Below are 15,941 nucleotides of genomic sequence, written 5' to 3'. Positions count from 1 at the left end.
TGCAGGCAAGGACAAGCACAAAGTTTAAAAAGTTTCACTGCAGGGAGAGGAATTTCAGAGTAACACTGCCAAATGAAGTCAAAGACACTGCCTGGTTAGATACCAACGTGCATGAACATTCCCTTATCCTGATCTCAGTACTGAATTTTATATATGCTTACATTCAAGTAACCACAATTAGTGTCAATTTTATTTCTGAGGAGCTGTATTAACATATAGCTACTGAAATCTCCATTACCATCTTTAATAAAAAAAGGAACAGTATACTATAAATTTAGTAGATAAAAGACTACTTTGATTATGAGTTTTAATCTTTGTCTTCCAAGTTTTTCTTGAGTTTCTTTTGTTAGTGGACCAGAGAGAGATAAGCATCTATTATCAAGAAATCAGATTTCCAACAGTGTAATTCATCTCACACAGCTGAGTGTGACTCAAAATGAAGTCTTGAGAAGCAAATAGCTGTCAAAACTGAAGAAGACAACCTTGTGTTTTCACATGGGCTACTGTGTGTGCATGTTGTGGGTGGGAAGCCAGATATTATAGAAGAAACTTTTCTTTCAAAGAAACAAACAGAAAAGCTTTATCATGCAGATTGTGTTACTAGATTCCCAGTTTTTCAGCTGATGGTTCTGAAGTCAATTTAAGGATAGGTGAATGGTTCCCCAAAGCCATCAGGTACCATTGTCATGTAGTTTCTTGTTGGCATTCATAAGGATGGTTTGGGTTCCAGTGAAAGTGATGTTATGATCAGTGTATTTTATTTTTAAGAGCGGGCCAGGCACAGTGTTGCATACCTGGAACCCCAGAGGAGGTGGAAGAAGGATTAACAAGTTCCTAGGTCAGCCAGGGCAACGGAGTAACTGTACACAAATAAAAAATTGAAAGGGCTGGGGATGAACTCACTAGTGAGCATTACGCCCAGACCCTCACCTGAAAAAAGTAGCTGGGTGTGGAGTGCACTTTAAGAGACACACAGAGAAGATACCCCTTGATGTTGAACATGAACTTACTACAAAACAACACTGGAAATACCTGAAAAATGAACATGTTTTCAGTATAGCTGCATGGCAACATTTTGTTTTATACAGCTTGATGATAAGAAATCAAAAAACATATCTCTTCTTACGTTTTGTATAATTTCATCTTTTCTTGGTAAGAGAGACATTTATTAAATAGTGTAAAGAATAGACAGATGATGAGGAATATTCCATTGAATGAACACCAAAATTACAGGAAGCTCCAGAATATGCTGAAAATTTCAGGATGTCTACTTGATTTTAAATAATTTGTTTCATCTCTCCATGAAGATGAAGTAAAGTGTGGATCAAGCACAACCCTTCTGGGTGTTGTAATGGATTTTTTTTTTATACACAATGCATAGTGACTCAAAGGCTTAAGTATTCTCAGCCCATTTGGATTTTTTTCATTTCACCATTTCACCAGTTCCCAGACCAGCTTGGGTTTCTAGTTTTGCAGGCTGGTTCCATTTCTTCATCTTTCCATTATTATCTTCCCCACCTAAATCTAAAAAGCCATAATCCCAATTAGAAAATTGGGAACTGTGAGCAAGGGAGCTGTAGAATGAGAAAAATCACCATTTTCTTTCCCAAAAGGTCTAAGGTTGACATTTTGACTGCCATAGGATAAGCAAAAGAATCAAAAGAAAGTCTGGCAAGAGAAAAAAGTTCTGATTAGTTCTTGAATTGCTTCAAACTGCAATAAACATTGAATTCTCTTTATGAGACAAGATTCTACAAGGTAACACAGTTGTAGAAAAACAATTCCTGACCTTCTGGTTATAAAGCATTCAGTCTACAAAATTAATCTGGTAAACCAGTAATCTCAGAGAATGCAGTAAAGAACTATTGAGAAAGGAAAGAGTATGCAGAAATGAAAGTAGGAAAAAACTAGACTTGACTTTATTCTATACTTCTAAGAGAAGAAATGGCTCTCTTTGGAGAGAGGGACCCCAAAAGGGAGAGAAGCCCCACCATTATACCTCATCCACAAAAGGGTAAGGGTACAGAGGAACAGAGAGGAAAAGTAAATAAAGCTCCTTTATATTTACCTAATCAAATTTTAATTTGGATTCACACTTTCCTCTTTTTTATGAAATCACCTTCCCAGAAGACCTATAAAATCAAATTGCCTTTAAAAAATCTGATTGTAATGAACTAAAGATGATGAGCAAGTCAACTTTCACTTAACAAATATGGTTCATACAAACTATTGTAGGTATATAAAAACAGAAGAAATTGCCCTTTCAACATTGTGTCACTTTTAGGAAAAGGTGAAAGAAATCAAAATAATTGTAGATTAGTTTTTCTCTTTTGGGGATATTGTCCTTAAAATAATCAAAATGACAAATGTTATTTGTTGCCTCTTAAAAGGATATTAAATCTCTAGGGGCTCTGTGTTCAAGTGTAAGATGAGCTGCCAAAGTCATCCGTGACATGATTAGGATCGCCTCCAGGTAACGCTGCACATATTGGACAAATCTGAAATGAAAATAGAGAGAGCAGGTTTAATATATAGATACTGACCAGACATCTTTCTGGACCAGCATTTTGTTATAAATTTTACTATTAATATGTTTCAACCAGGCAAAAACACAGATCTTTAACTAGTGAAGTTTAGTAGAAACCTAAGCAAAAACTGTTGTACATCAATGCTATCATCCACAACTAAAACACCTTCTCTCAGATCACACACAACAGTTCTAGACAGACAGTTAAACTTGATCTCTGGAAAGACCTTCTAATGGCCTGGCCAATTCATATTTGCATGGTCTTTCAAAATACTTTTTCATCCATTAAAAATATATAAAAATATGCTTTTTAGATGCACAGTTATATCTAAGTCTAGTCTTGAATGTTAAAGACAGACATAAACTAATAACATACTTCTGCAAAGTTAGCTAGTCTTAAGGACTGCTCCCCAAATGAAAAGGAAGAGGTCTGATAAAAATGTAACTGTGCAAACTTACATCCATCCAAGGTGATACAATAAGATAGATATGGTTACTGACAATACACAAATATGCTCTGTAAATTCATAAATGCAACTTCACAGGGGAAAACTGGATGGGGGCCCATTCTAGAACCTTATTTCTGGAGGGATAGGCAGTGTGGTAACAAGGTCAAATTCAAGGAATAGAAGATCAACTTCCCGTGGCTCTTTTAAGAGATAAAAGGAAAAAGCAAGAATAAAATAGAGTATACAGAGGCAGAATTCACAGGAGGCCTGATAGTTTGGGAAGCCAATTTCTGAAACAACAGTTTTCAACAGAACTGGAGAAAAAGTGTGCATGGGAAGGGAAGGACAGAAAGATTAGGAACTTTAAGAAGAAAGGCCCTTATTGTTCCAGAAAGTCAAATAGGCAAATAGTGGTATTAGAGGAGTGGTCAAACCTTGAGGTGGGAAAAACTTTAATCTTAACCAACAGGGCCAAGAAGGAAGTCCTAAAGCAATGGGGCATGACCAAAGGCAGTCCCCAAGAAATGCAGTTAAAGTTGAGGCTTGTGCCTCTCCATAGTTAAGATGGCTTCAGGATGCGACAGTAAATTCATCTCACCAATACATGTTTCCACATGTGAAATTGAGGCCACCAGTAGACTTTATTGTCTGCTCACAATAGAGAGGAAGAAGGAAATGGGAAATGTGAGATAGAGAAGGATAATGCTGGGGTGTGAAGTGGAAAACAAACTACTCTGACTCCTAGAGCCTAACCAAACACAACTTCCCATCTTCCAATGGCAAAAAAAGCAGAAGTCTCTTGAGTATAACTCTGATTATCAAATCAAACCAGACTCATGCCCGAAAGAAAGATCAGCTGTTCTGATTACATAACTTGGGACTCTGGAAAATAGTCTCAATAAAATCTAAAAGACATTCACTAGAAATAATGACTAAGCATGACAGTGTAAAAAAGAATTAGGGCACAATGGAATGTGCCTAAGGGGAAAATGAGAAAAAAGTAAAAGTCAGATATACATGTGCCTTTCTTACAAGATGCCAGAAAGATGCTGAGGTCATATTTTTTTCCTTGGAGAGAAGAGTAATTCTATCTGCTCTTATGTTTACAAACTATCAATTCTCGCTTACTAGAAATTCAGGTATCATTCCTGTGCTCTGATAATGGTTGTTAGTGTCTGATACACTTATTTTACTCTTCATGTGCTTATGTCTTACCTGGCTAGATTGTAAATTTTTTGAGACTCAGGACAGTGTGATTTATCTTACATTTTTAACTGGCCAGACTTGCCAAAAACAAAAAGAAAAATAAGACTGAAGGTTTGAACTAAATAAGTTCTAGTTATTTGAAGATAAAAAATAAACCAGTATATTTTTTTTGGGTAGTGGTGGTGGTGGTAGTGGTAGTACTGGGGATTGAGCCCAGGGGCATTCCATCACTGAGTAACACCCAAACTTGTGATCCTCCTGCCTTAGTCTCCCAAGTAGCTGGGATTCTAGGCCATTTGTCTTTTCCTAAGAGATGTCCCTTTAGATTGGTCTTTGGATAAAATCTATACACAACTCCAACAGCACAAAGATAGCGTCAGAAGTTTCAGTACTTTGAAGGAAAATGCTAAAAAAATTTATGCATGTATGTATGTATTTATTTTTGAGAATGGTCTTGCTATGTTGCCCAAGCTGGCCTCGAAAACTTGCAATCCTCCTCCTGCCTCAGTCTCCCAAGTAGCTGCTACTACTATACTCAGGTGTGTGCTACCACACTCAACTCAGCACATATATATTCCTAGAAGGAAGACAGAACAGGAAGAACAAATGCCAAAAGTACCCCGATTAGATCATCTACAAACTAGAAAAGCACCTCTGAGAAGTGGATGTAAAACAAAATCAAGGGCTAGGGATGTGGTTCAGTGGTAGAATGTCTGCTCGGCATGCCTGCGAGGCCCTGGGTTATAGCACCAATCAACCAAAAAAAAAAAAAAAAAAAAAGAAAAGAAAATTCAAGATTCTCACTATTCACTAATAGTCCAATAACTATAGTTCTGAGCACTTTTTTCTTTGCTTTGAGCCCAGGACCTTGTTCCCAGACCCCTTTTCAGTTCTACACCCAGAATCTTTTAAATAGTAGGATGAAAGTGTTCAGAGAGAAATAACACACAAGCAATCCACCAACTCACTTTCATAATGACTAGAGATAAAGAATTACTGAGGATAGGGAATTACTAAGATGTGAAGATCACCTAGTTTCACAGCTGGCACACAAAATGAAGAGAACAGATTTAGATCCAAGTGGAAGATGTTGCCATGTTGGGGGCACATGAAGTTAATTCAGCTGAGAACCTGGAAAAGAAAATTAAACTCCAGTGCTAATAGGACCAAAGGCAGAGCCATTTTAAAGTTTTATATTTTATGCTTAACAGGTGAAATCATATTTAAAAAATAAAAACTCTGAGCAGGTCCTAAGTTCAAGGTTGTGTTTCTATAGTTCCATTACAGAGGAAACAAGAGAAAGAAGAAAAATGAGAGCCAAGTGTGGCACAGGAAACACAAAAGAAGTACAGGTTGGGCTGACAGAAGGGAACAGAGATCCACTCTACCTCTCACATACTGCTTAATTCTGAGAGGGTCTTTATTTCCATATCATGGTATCTAATGCCTTTATAGGACAGGAAAAATCTACACAAAGGTTGTGGGCTATCATCTCTAAAATGTGACAGCCTGCCAACATTCATATTTATATTCTTCTGCCACATGCTACAGTAAGTAGTATCTATTACTCATGCAGGAAATTTTCATATAACACATGTGCTTAAAATTATGACAACTTGCCAAATACTGAATTGTTTTAAATCAAATCAGTCTTTCCTACATTTGGCTAAGAATATAAATTACCTGGAGCAATTGTTAAAAATATGTTTTCCTAGGCCTTGAAAACATGTTCTAGGAGGGGGGTGAGAATCTGTATTTTTAAACAAAGGTCCCGGATGATTCTTATTCTTATAACTTAATAAGTCTAGCAAATACCATTTAAATATACAATGGTACAGAAAACTTATATTTCCCTGTTATGTGAAACACCAAATGCTGTTATTTACAGAAGCAAAAAAAGAAAAAAGAAAAAAGAAACCCCACTTATTCAGAAAAGGCCCTGCTATTCTTGATCTTGTCTCTGTTATTGCTCAAGTCTTCCTCTTCTTTATCTTGCCACTGAGAGTCAACATCAGTCCTGCTTTTTATCAGCAGCTCTTCTGGGAACCTTTACCAAACAAGGTGAGTTTTTTGAGTGGAATGGAGTGAATGGAGTGTAATGGAGTTTCTATTTTTCCAGGTGGTCTCTGCACAACTGCCAGCAACTTTTCAATGCACATTTTAACACAGGTTTTTTCTAATGCCTAGAACATATCTCTTAAAGTCACTATTCCACATATAAACCCGTGTCACAGCCCAATGTAAGAAAACTTTATGGCACAGGCTATTTGTCCATTAGAAAACCATATAAGTCAGCAGTGTTCTTTTGTTTTTAAACAAGAGCTCCATGTATTCTTCCCCATACCGAATTCAGATTTCCTCCAGAGTCTTTATTTTTTAATTTATTGTTTATTTATTTAGTGATGCTGAGGACTAAACTTTGCCACTGAGCTATACCCCAGACCTTCTTATTTTTTAATTTTTTAAGACAGTTTTTCTCTAAGTTGCCCAGGCTGGTCTCAAACTTGCGATCCTCCTACTTCAGCCTCTGGAGTAGCTGGTATTACAGGAATGCGAACAACACACCAGGTTCAGTCCCTCTTGAAGAAATATAACCACATCAGACAGTGTTCTCAATATGCATACTGTGCACAACTTTAACAAACAGTAAAGGAGAAGTTCTGCTATGTGATGTAGTAATTTCTTTCCTGGGGTGTTTGTTTTTGTATTTTTGGGTTTTTTTTTTTTTTTGTGTGTGTGTGTGTGTGTGTGTGTGTGTGTGTGTGTGTGTGTGCAGAGACTCTTCACATGAAGTTTCTTGCCCATGATATTCACTGCTACAGAAAAACTCATTTTAAAAATCGCCTATGTGGTCCATCATAAAACTTGGATTTCACTAAAGCTAGAATGCAACATGTAAAGAAATAGAAAATATACTGAGTACTGAGAGCTAGATGGGGTCTTCATCATACAAGGTAGATCTACTCAGAAATATCATCCTCAGACTATTCAAATGCCTCTGAACTGAGATTCTAGGTTACCATGCTTCTTGTTAACAGCAAACACCCTCCTTTCATGAAATAAATGCCTTGGCATTTGGCATTTGTTGAACTAGGTTTCTGGATAACGAATCTGATTTCAATCTCATATCTGGTTAATTTTAGATCCATAATAAAACTTTCCTTTTGAGACTATCTGCTCAAATACTGTGATTTCTCTGCATCATTTTTTTTTTTTTCTACTTTTTGGTGACATAAGATGTTTGATGCAACTGTTACTTGGTAACCATGATCCTATAAGGGTCAGGACAACTTCTTTGTACTTTCTAATTTTTTCTATGGTCTGTGCTCATGTACATGATCATTATGACTAGGTTTAGTCTGTTTGAAAAAAACTACACAATCATGCAGACTTTACCTTATTTCCTTCCCAAAGGACAGCCTTGGTAGCATGGTGGTGGAGAAAGTAATGTCATTCCTCAAAGGCAGTGAAATGTCTATTTACTGTCCAACACATCAAGAGGACAAATTTTCTGACTTAAAGGTTTTCTTTTATCTGATCTCACTTGATTGATCCAATTTTATATCTTAGTATTTCACAAACCAATAAATGCCTCACCATCCCTCCCCACTCACTATTGTTTCTCAACACTGCATCTTGATTTCTGTGTCTTTCCTCTGAATAATTCTGTTTTCTTCCCATTCTTTTAACTTTTTGAAATTACATCCATTTTTCAAAAACTAGCTTAGGTCACAAAGCACTCTAACTACTTCCTGCATTACTCTCTAATTTAGTCAAATAAGTTAGTTTGGTCTTTAACCACACACACCATGAGATCTGTGTGTACAGAAGTCAGCTTTGAAATTGGTTATCATGTTGACACTTATTGTACCCTTACTCCAAGAATCCCATGATTTTGGAAAGCAACACTTTACACCTAATGTTTTTCCCTTTCCAACCTCTTAACGATTTGCCAAGAATTATCTAGTATAGTATTTCTTCTTTTATTCGAAGCAGTGTTGTTTCCCCCATGCTTTTCCTTGTTTTAGCCAACAATTCAGTTACTTTTTGCTCAGGCTCCCCCACTCCTGTGTTTCTTTGCTTTCTATCCAGGCTATCAAAAATAGCCTTTTTACGTTTTTCCCCTTTCACAGTCCTCAGTCCTTTCCCTGTAATTTGGCCGAGTCAAATTATGACATTAATTAAAGTTGAAAATTTTAGAAAAGTATTGCCCTTATTAGAGGAGTTAAATAGTTAGGATAACGTTATCCTAACTTTTGAAGAAATATCAGGATACAAGGAAGAATTTACCCATTGCCATTAGCTCTATTCTCTCCAAAAAAGCTCTGCCTCTGTGAATTTGCTTTTTCCCCTAAACCATCAGCACAAGAAAGATAAAACACAATTTTAAGTCAATTACTTTACTAGTTCATACTAACTTCCTAATATTAGATTAGACAGGGTATCCTGAAACATCTTTCAAACTCCTGCCTACTTATGTGCTTTACTGTGCACCTAAAACACAGGTGTCCAAAGGACATTTACCAAAAATAGCTTTTTTTCCCCCTTGTGGTGCTAGGAATAGAGCCAGAGTCACATGAATAACAACCTCCAGACCCAAAATGGTCCCTTTTTAAGTTAGGGTCTTCTTTTGTCACCTATATAATCTAAACAAAACAACTAAGCCAAATCATGAATGTGGAATAAGACAGGGCCCATTCTAGAATTGTAATAAATGCAATCTCTCATGTACTCTGTAATGAATCCCCATTTCCAGGAACCTGTGCTATGAAATCCAGGTGAGTTTGTAAAGCTAAAGTTCTGATTGGCTATATTTGTTACCATGGATTAAAAATGCAGTATTACTGAGTGTCACATAAGTGCTAACTTTATACTCTAGGTTTAAAAACTGTCAAGACAACATGGGCGCAGTGACACACACCTATAATCCCAGTGGCTCAGGAGGCTAAGGCAGGAGGATCACAAGTTCAAAGCCAGCCTCAGCAATTTAGCAAGACCCTAAGTAAATCAGCAAGACCCTGTCTCAAAATAAATTATAAAAAGGACTAGGGATATGGCTCCTAGTTAAACAAACAAACAACAAACAAAAAAACCTATCAAGAAATGAGAACACCATGTGATGATGGAGTGATACATCTACAAGTCAAAGAATGCCAAAGACTGTTGCTAAGTCAGGAGCTGAAAGGAAGACATGGATCCTCAATCATTATCTGTTATATGGATGAAGGAAATCTTCAGGCCCCTAAGCTCTTGAGGACAGAGACATTCTCTCCCCCACTTCATCTCCAATAATGAAAGAAAAAAATGTGACTATTTGAAATATGTGCATCTGTCAAAAGGATATGAAATCAGTCCCACAAACAGCAAGCCTTTTAGTCAATAATTTGTTTCTGGGGCAATGAAAAAAGCCAAGGGCACCACTGCCATGCTGAAGTGATAATGTGCATCCCCACCTGTGGTTCTATGTCCCAATTTACCTGTGGGTTTGGTACCATTATCCCCACTTTAGAGATGAAGAAACTGAAGTTCGGGAAAGTTAACGATGCTTATCCAGCGACAGTATCTTCCAGAAGACAGCCATGTGAAGACAGAGACACAGGGGTAGCCGTGAGAAGATGGATACAGAAACGCATCTATAAGCCAAAGAGTGGCAAGGATTGCTGGTCAGCATCAGTGCTGAGAGCAGTCATGGAGCCAACTCTCCCCAACAGCCTAAAAAGGAACCAGCCCTTTTGACACATTCATCTTGGACTTCTGGCCTCCAAGAATGATGACAGAATATGTTTCCGTTGCTTTAAGCCACCCAGTTGTGTGACCCTTTTTTATCAGCAGCCCTAGCAAACAAATACACAGCCCTTCACACCATCAAGGAGATATAGGAAATATTTTTGTTGTTGTTATCTTGGCTTGTGGGGTGGGATGGAGGGGGAGATGACCAACAAGAAGGCTGGAGGTATGGCTCAGTGGTAAAACCCTTGCCTGGCAGGCTGGGTCCCTGAGTTTGGTATGCAGCACTGTGGGGGACAGGTGCAACTAGCAAGAAATAAGCATATTTCCTGCCACCATGAAAGCTCACATATATGATTTCATCTCTTTTTAAAATTAGTGCATATTTTTCAATATTTCTTCAAACTGGAATACAATACATGTCTCTCTTGAGTAGTCTCCTTTTAAAATTCAGCTCTAGAAACATCTGTAGCTCATCCTAAAAGGCAGATTTTCTGATCATTCTCAACTTAAGAGTTTTAAGAGTTTCTTTCAAGGAAGAGTAATAAACCAAAAAGAGCCATCAGAATTGAAAACAAGACACAAAACTGTGTACTAATACTGTAATGCTTATAAATAGGAAGGAAAACAAGAAAAGAAGAGGTAACATTATACTGAGTGAACCAGTTCCAAGGTCAGTGATAACTTGATGTTTCTGGATCTCCTGCCTAATTAAAAATTTAATTTATCTCATAAAAATCCATGGATTTCACAAATACTAGGCTGGTAATGTTTTGCTTTTGAGAACACATATGGAAAAATCTATGCTATACATTTCAATAACTTTTGGGCCTTCTAGAACAATCTAATTTGTAGCTTTTTGTACCTTGGCCATTCATTTTGCCAATACAAATATAGTTCCTTTTAAGAATTGAGGGAGCACTTGGTTTCTTAGGCAGATTATAACTTTCTGCTGTGGCAGTTAAATACAAAAACTTACTTCTGCTTAAGTATGAATTACTTCATATTAAATAATTTTTTCCCCTTAATTCAATTCTCCCCATTTTACTTCTAAGTAAAATAGCATTCAGAATGTTGGGGGGAGGGCTGTTTACACATAAAGTTTAAATCTTTACATGTGATTCAGAAAGTCCTAAGAAGTTTAAGATTTGTTTTAATGATTTATTTTTATTTGTTCTTCTTAGATATACATGACAGTATAACGTAAATTGACATATCATACATACATGGAACATTCTCATTAGGATCCATTCTTGTGGTTGTACATGATGTGGAGTTTCACTAGTGGTGTATTCATATATGAACCTAGGAAAGTTATGTCCGATTCAGTTCATTGTCTTTCCTATTCACACTCCCCCCACTTCCCTTCATTCCCTTTTGTCTACTCCACTGAACTTCTATTCTTCCCTCCTCCCTTACTGGGTTGAGCATTCACATAGCAGAGAGAACATTAAGTCTTTGGTATTAGGATTAGTTTATTTCAAGTAAGCACGATAGTCTCCAGGTGCATTCATTTACCATCAAGTCATAAAGTCATTCTTTTTTATGGCTGAGCAATATTCCATTGTTTATATGTACCACATTTTCTTTATACATTTATCTATTGAAGGGCACCTAGGTTGGTTCCATAGCTTTAGCTATTGTGAACTGAGCTGTTATAAACACTGTTGTGGCTGAATCACTACAGTATGCTGATTTTAAGTCTTTTGTGTATATGCTGAGGAGTGGGATAACTGAGTCAAATGGTGGTTCCATTCCAAGTTTTCTGATGAATCACCACACTGCTTTCCAGAGTGGTTGCACCAATTTGCAGTTCCACCAGCAATGTATGCATGTACATTTTCCCCCACATCCTCGTCAACATTTATTGTTGCTTGTATTCTTGATAGTTGCCATTCTGGCTGGAGTGAGATGGAAATTTGATGTAGTTTTAATTTGCCTTTCTCTTATTGCTAGTGATGTTGAACATTTTTTCATATATTGTTGACCAGTCAGATTTCATTGTCTGTGAAGTGTATGGTCAATTTCTTTACCCATTTATTGATTGGGTTATTTGTGGGGGTTGTTTGTGTTTGTTTGTTTTGGTGTTAACTTTTTTGAATTCTTTATATATCCTGGAGATCAATGCTCTATCTGAGGTGCAGGTGGCAAAGATTTTCTCCATTGTGTAGGCTCTCTTTTTACATTTTTGATAGTTTCCTTTGCTGTGAAGAAGTTTTTTGTTTGATACCATGCCACTTATTGATTCTTGATTGTACTTCTTGCTCTTCAGGAGTCTTGTTGAGGAATTTGGTTCCAAAGTCGACATGGTGGAGATTTGGGCCCACTTGTTCTTCTAGTAGCCACAGGGTCTCTGGTCTAATGCCTAGGTCCTTGAAGCACTTTGAGTTGATTTTTGTGCAGGGTGAGAGGGATTAAATTTCATTCTATTACATGTGAATTTCCAGTTTCCCCAGCACCATTTGTTGAAGAGACGATCTTTGCTCCAATGTATGTTTTTGGTGCCTTTGTCCAGTATGAGATAACTGTATTTATGTAGGTTTTTCTCTGTGCCTTCTATTCTGTTCCATTGATCATCAAGTCTGTTTTGGTGCCCAATACCATGCCATTTTTGTTCGGATAGCTTTATAGTATAATTTAAGACCTGGTACTGTGATGCCTCATGCTTCACTCTTCTTACTGAGAATTGCTTTGGCCATTCTGGACCTCTTATTTTTCCAAATGAATTTCATGACTGCTTTTTCTATTTGTATGAAGACCATCATTAGAATTTTAATAGGGATTGCATTGAATCTGTATAGTGCTTTTGGTAGTATAGCCATTTTGACAATATTAATTCTGCCTGTCCAAGAACATGGGAGAGCTTCATCTTCTGAGGTCTTCTTCAATGTTCTGTAGTTTTCACTGGTAGAGGTCTTTCAACATATTTCCTGTACAGAAATTAAACTTTAGGTATATGCTGATGTCTTGGGAATTCACAAAACTGGAAACAAACGGCATAATTTGGTCATGTTGAAAAATAACTCCAAAGAATCAGAACTGTCCCATTTCTTTAATGTTGTCCATAATTCACTCTAGTGGCAAGCATCTATCTTAGTTGGAAGAAAACTCCTATCTTAAGCCCTACTCTTTGTATCTTCATTGGAGTAGTTACATATTTTACTTATAGACTTTCAGAAAGAAAAGGAAATAGAAACTGCTTAAAGATATCAGTAAGAAGCTGAAAACACTGGGCACAGTAGCACAACTCAGGACGCTGAGGAAGCTTTGTTATGCCCAGCTAATTTAAGTGTATTAGAAATAATAAAAACTCACATAATTCCAGCAACTTGGGAGTCTGAGCCAAGTTTGAGGTCTTCCCCTGAAACTCAGTGAGACCCTGTCTCAAAATAAATAATGGGGTCCAGGGGAATGAAAGCTGCATGGGAGAAAGTGACCAAACACTAACTACTAACAATTTTAGTGAAGAATGAGAAATGTAATCAATCCAAATTAGAGTATGTGTTATTTACTCACTGCCCCAGTAATGGAGTTTGGATCCAGTAACGTACTGAGTTACAACCCCAGTCCTTTTTATTTTGTGACCAGGATTTCACTAAATTGCCCAAATTGTAATCAAACTTGTGATCATCCTGCCTCAGCCTCCCAATTTGCTGGGATTATGTGTTTGTGTTGTTTCTAATAATTTTAAATGAGTCTGGTGATAACAAAGTTTTGCATTTTTCTCTTCTCAAGGTCATAACCAATTTGTCAGGCACAACTGAATTTGGTAGAACAGCCTAGAAAAAATGACCTCTGCCATAAATATTGAGATTGGAATCTTCAAATAATTCTCTAACCAGTATTTTTTTAAACCTGAGAGACAGGGCAGGAAAAGAAGGGGTCATAGGAGGGAAAGAGACAAGGCTGGGGACTTTTAAAAACACTAATAAAATCGGGCACGATGGCCCACACCTATAATCTTAACATCTCAGGAGGCTGACACAAGAGGACTGAGAGTTCGAAGCCAATCTCAGCAAAAGTGAAGTGCTAAGCAACTCAGTGAGACCCTCTATCTAAATAAAATACAAAACAGGGCTGGGGATGTGGCTCAGTGGCCATGTGCCCCTGAATTCAATCCCTGGTACTACCCCCGACCCACCAAAAAAAAAAAAAAAAATTAATGAGTTCCATATTACAATTTGTTAACAGGTACCACAGAGCCTCTCACCTTCAGTTTATACCACCTCTAATAGGGGGCTTTCTAAAAGCCCTGAAACACATTTCTATGCACTGACTTGAAATTAGTTGGACACTGAACTAGACAAAAACCAGAATTTCATAGGACAAAGAATAAACCAGACCAAGGACTAAAGAAAATTGAAAATGAAGGTCTCTAACATCTGCTGTTACTCAGCACCTCCCTTCATATCAGACACACATCCTACTCTGATAACTGCCTTGTTCACCTTCCCCTGTGGGATATATTTCAACACAAAAGAATATACAGAGCAATAAAATCCCTTCCCCAGAAGCAATTCTCTAGAACTAGGCACAGATTCCTGGAAAAGCTACTATCATATCATTCTCATAATAATTTAGATGTTTTCCCTCTTGGTTTTCATATCATCTTAAGGAACTGATTTCTTATAGAAATAGCTTTTAAAATACTATGACACATAGATACAGGGCTACCCTAAAACAAATCTGGAATCCCCATAAACTCTAATTCCTTCCCTAAGAGCAACTCAAAATCTTAGGCTGTGTCACCCTTAAAATTAAAGAATTACTATCTGATTTTAAACAAGTAAATGTGCTCAATAAGTATTGTCTTTGAACATGCGATTCAAACAAATTCTAAATACAGAAATAATTATTTGATAGAGTGTTTGCCTGGCATTCATAAGATTCTGGATTCTATCCCCAGCACTCCCCCAACAAAACACACACACACACACACACACACACACACACACACAATGAAATGAAAGGTACAAATGGTAAAAAGTATTATATTCAGACCCACAATGTCTCCAGCTAAACGCAGTTGAGTAGTGTTAATATGGTACATTATTAAATAAAATACTTCCACAAAACAATTTTTAACACTACTATTAAATAAAATACTGTTAGTTTACAGAAAAGCAGGAAATATCCAATTATGAACTTTGATAAAGGCTGTAAGCAGTTAACAATCAAAGTCTATTTTTTTCTATATCTGGCTTTTAAATGCTTATCTTTTCTGATTATCCGATTATAATAGAAAAATAGGTAGCATTCATAAATATTAATATAAATATTTAATATATAATGTATAAACCATATTTTAAGAAAGTATGATAGAAAATTTGTACAAAAAATTAATAATATATATATTATTATTATTGCTCCTAATAAGGAAGCATATATATATTGGAAGGTTAGTGCTATATACCTACATATAAAAGTTCTATCTCGACGGTCAGAATTAAAAAGTCCTGGGGCTGAGGATATAGCTAAGTTGGTAGAATGCTTGCCTAGCATGCATAAGGCCCTGAATTCAATACCCAGCACCACTACCAAAAAAAAAAAAAAAAAAAAAAAAGTCCTTTTTACCCTGTATCACAAACAATTCCAATAAAAATTTCCTTTTCTCTTTAAGAATTAATTATTCAAAGTAAAATCGACAATGGCAGTTGTAGTTAAGTCTTTTTTTTTTTTTTTTTTTTTTTTTTGCAGGGTTGGTGATCAAAACCATAGCTTATCATACGCTAGCCAAGCACTGTATCACTGAGACACACTCAGTGATACCCCTCCCCTTAATTTTTCTTACCACATTGGTATAATTGGAACACAATACCACTAAGCTATTTCAAAATTAAACTCAATTTGTTGCAAACACATAAAGGTTTTTATTAAAAATGGAGCAAACGAGGACTGGGGCTGAAGCCCAGTGGTAAAGTACTTAAAGGTCCTGGGTTCAATCTCTAGGAAGGAAATGGGAGGGAAGGAAAAGTATCATTAAAATGTACCAAGTAACCCTGAAAGACTGTGGACTGGTCTAATCCCTTTTC

General features: G+C 36.7%; 1 protein-coding gene across 1 annotated transcript in view; it reads right to left on the bottom strand.

Annotated features, from left to right (window-relative positions):
- The window catches only part of LOC306643513 (E3 ubiquitin-protein ligase KCMF1), a 117,043-nt gene that overhangs the window by 46,612 nt on the left and 54,490 nt on the right, over nt 1-15,941 (bottom strand). The gene's annotated exons all lie outside the window — the stretch shown is intronic.

The sequence above is a fragment of the Sciurus vulgaris genome (genome assembly GCF_902686455.1).
Source record: "Sciurus vulgaris genome assembly, chromosome: 14".
Taxonomy (NCBI): domain Eukaryota; kingdom Metazoa; phylum Chordata; class Mammalia; order Rodentia; family Sciuridae; genus Sciurus; species Sciurus vulgaris.
Note: the sequence above shows the minus strand (reverse complement) of the source record. Positions and strands in the feature narration are given on the sequence as shown.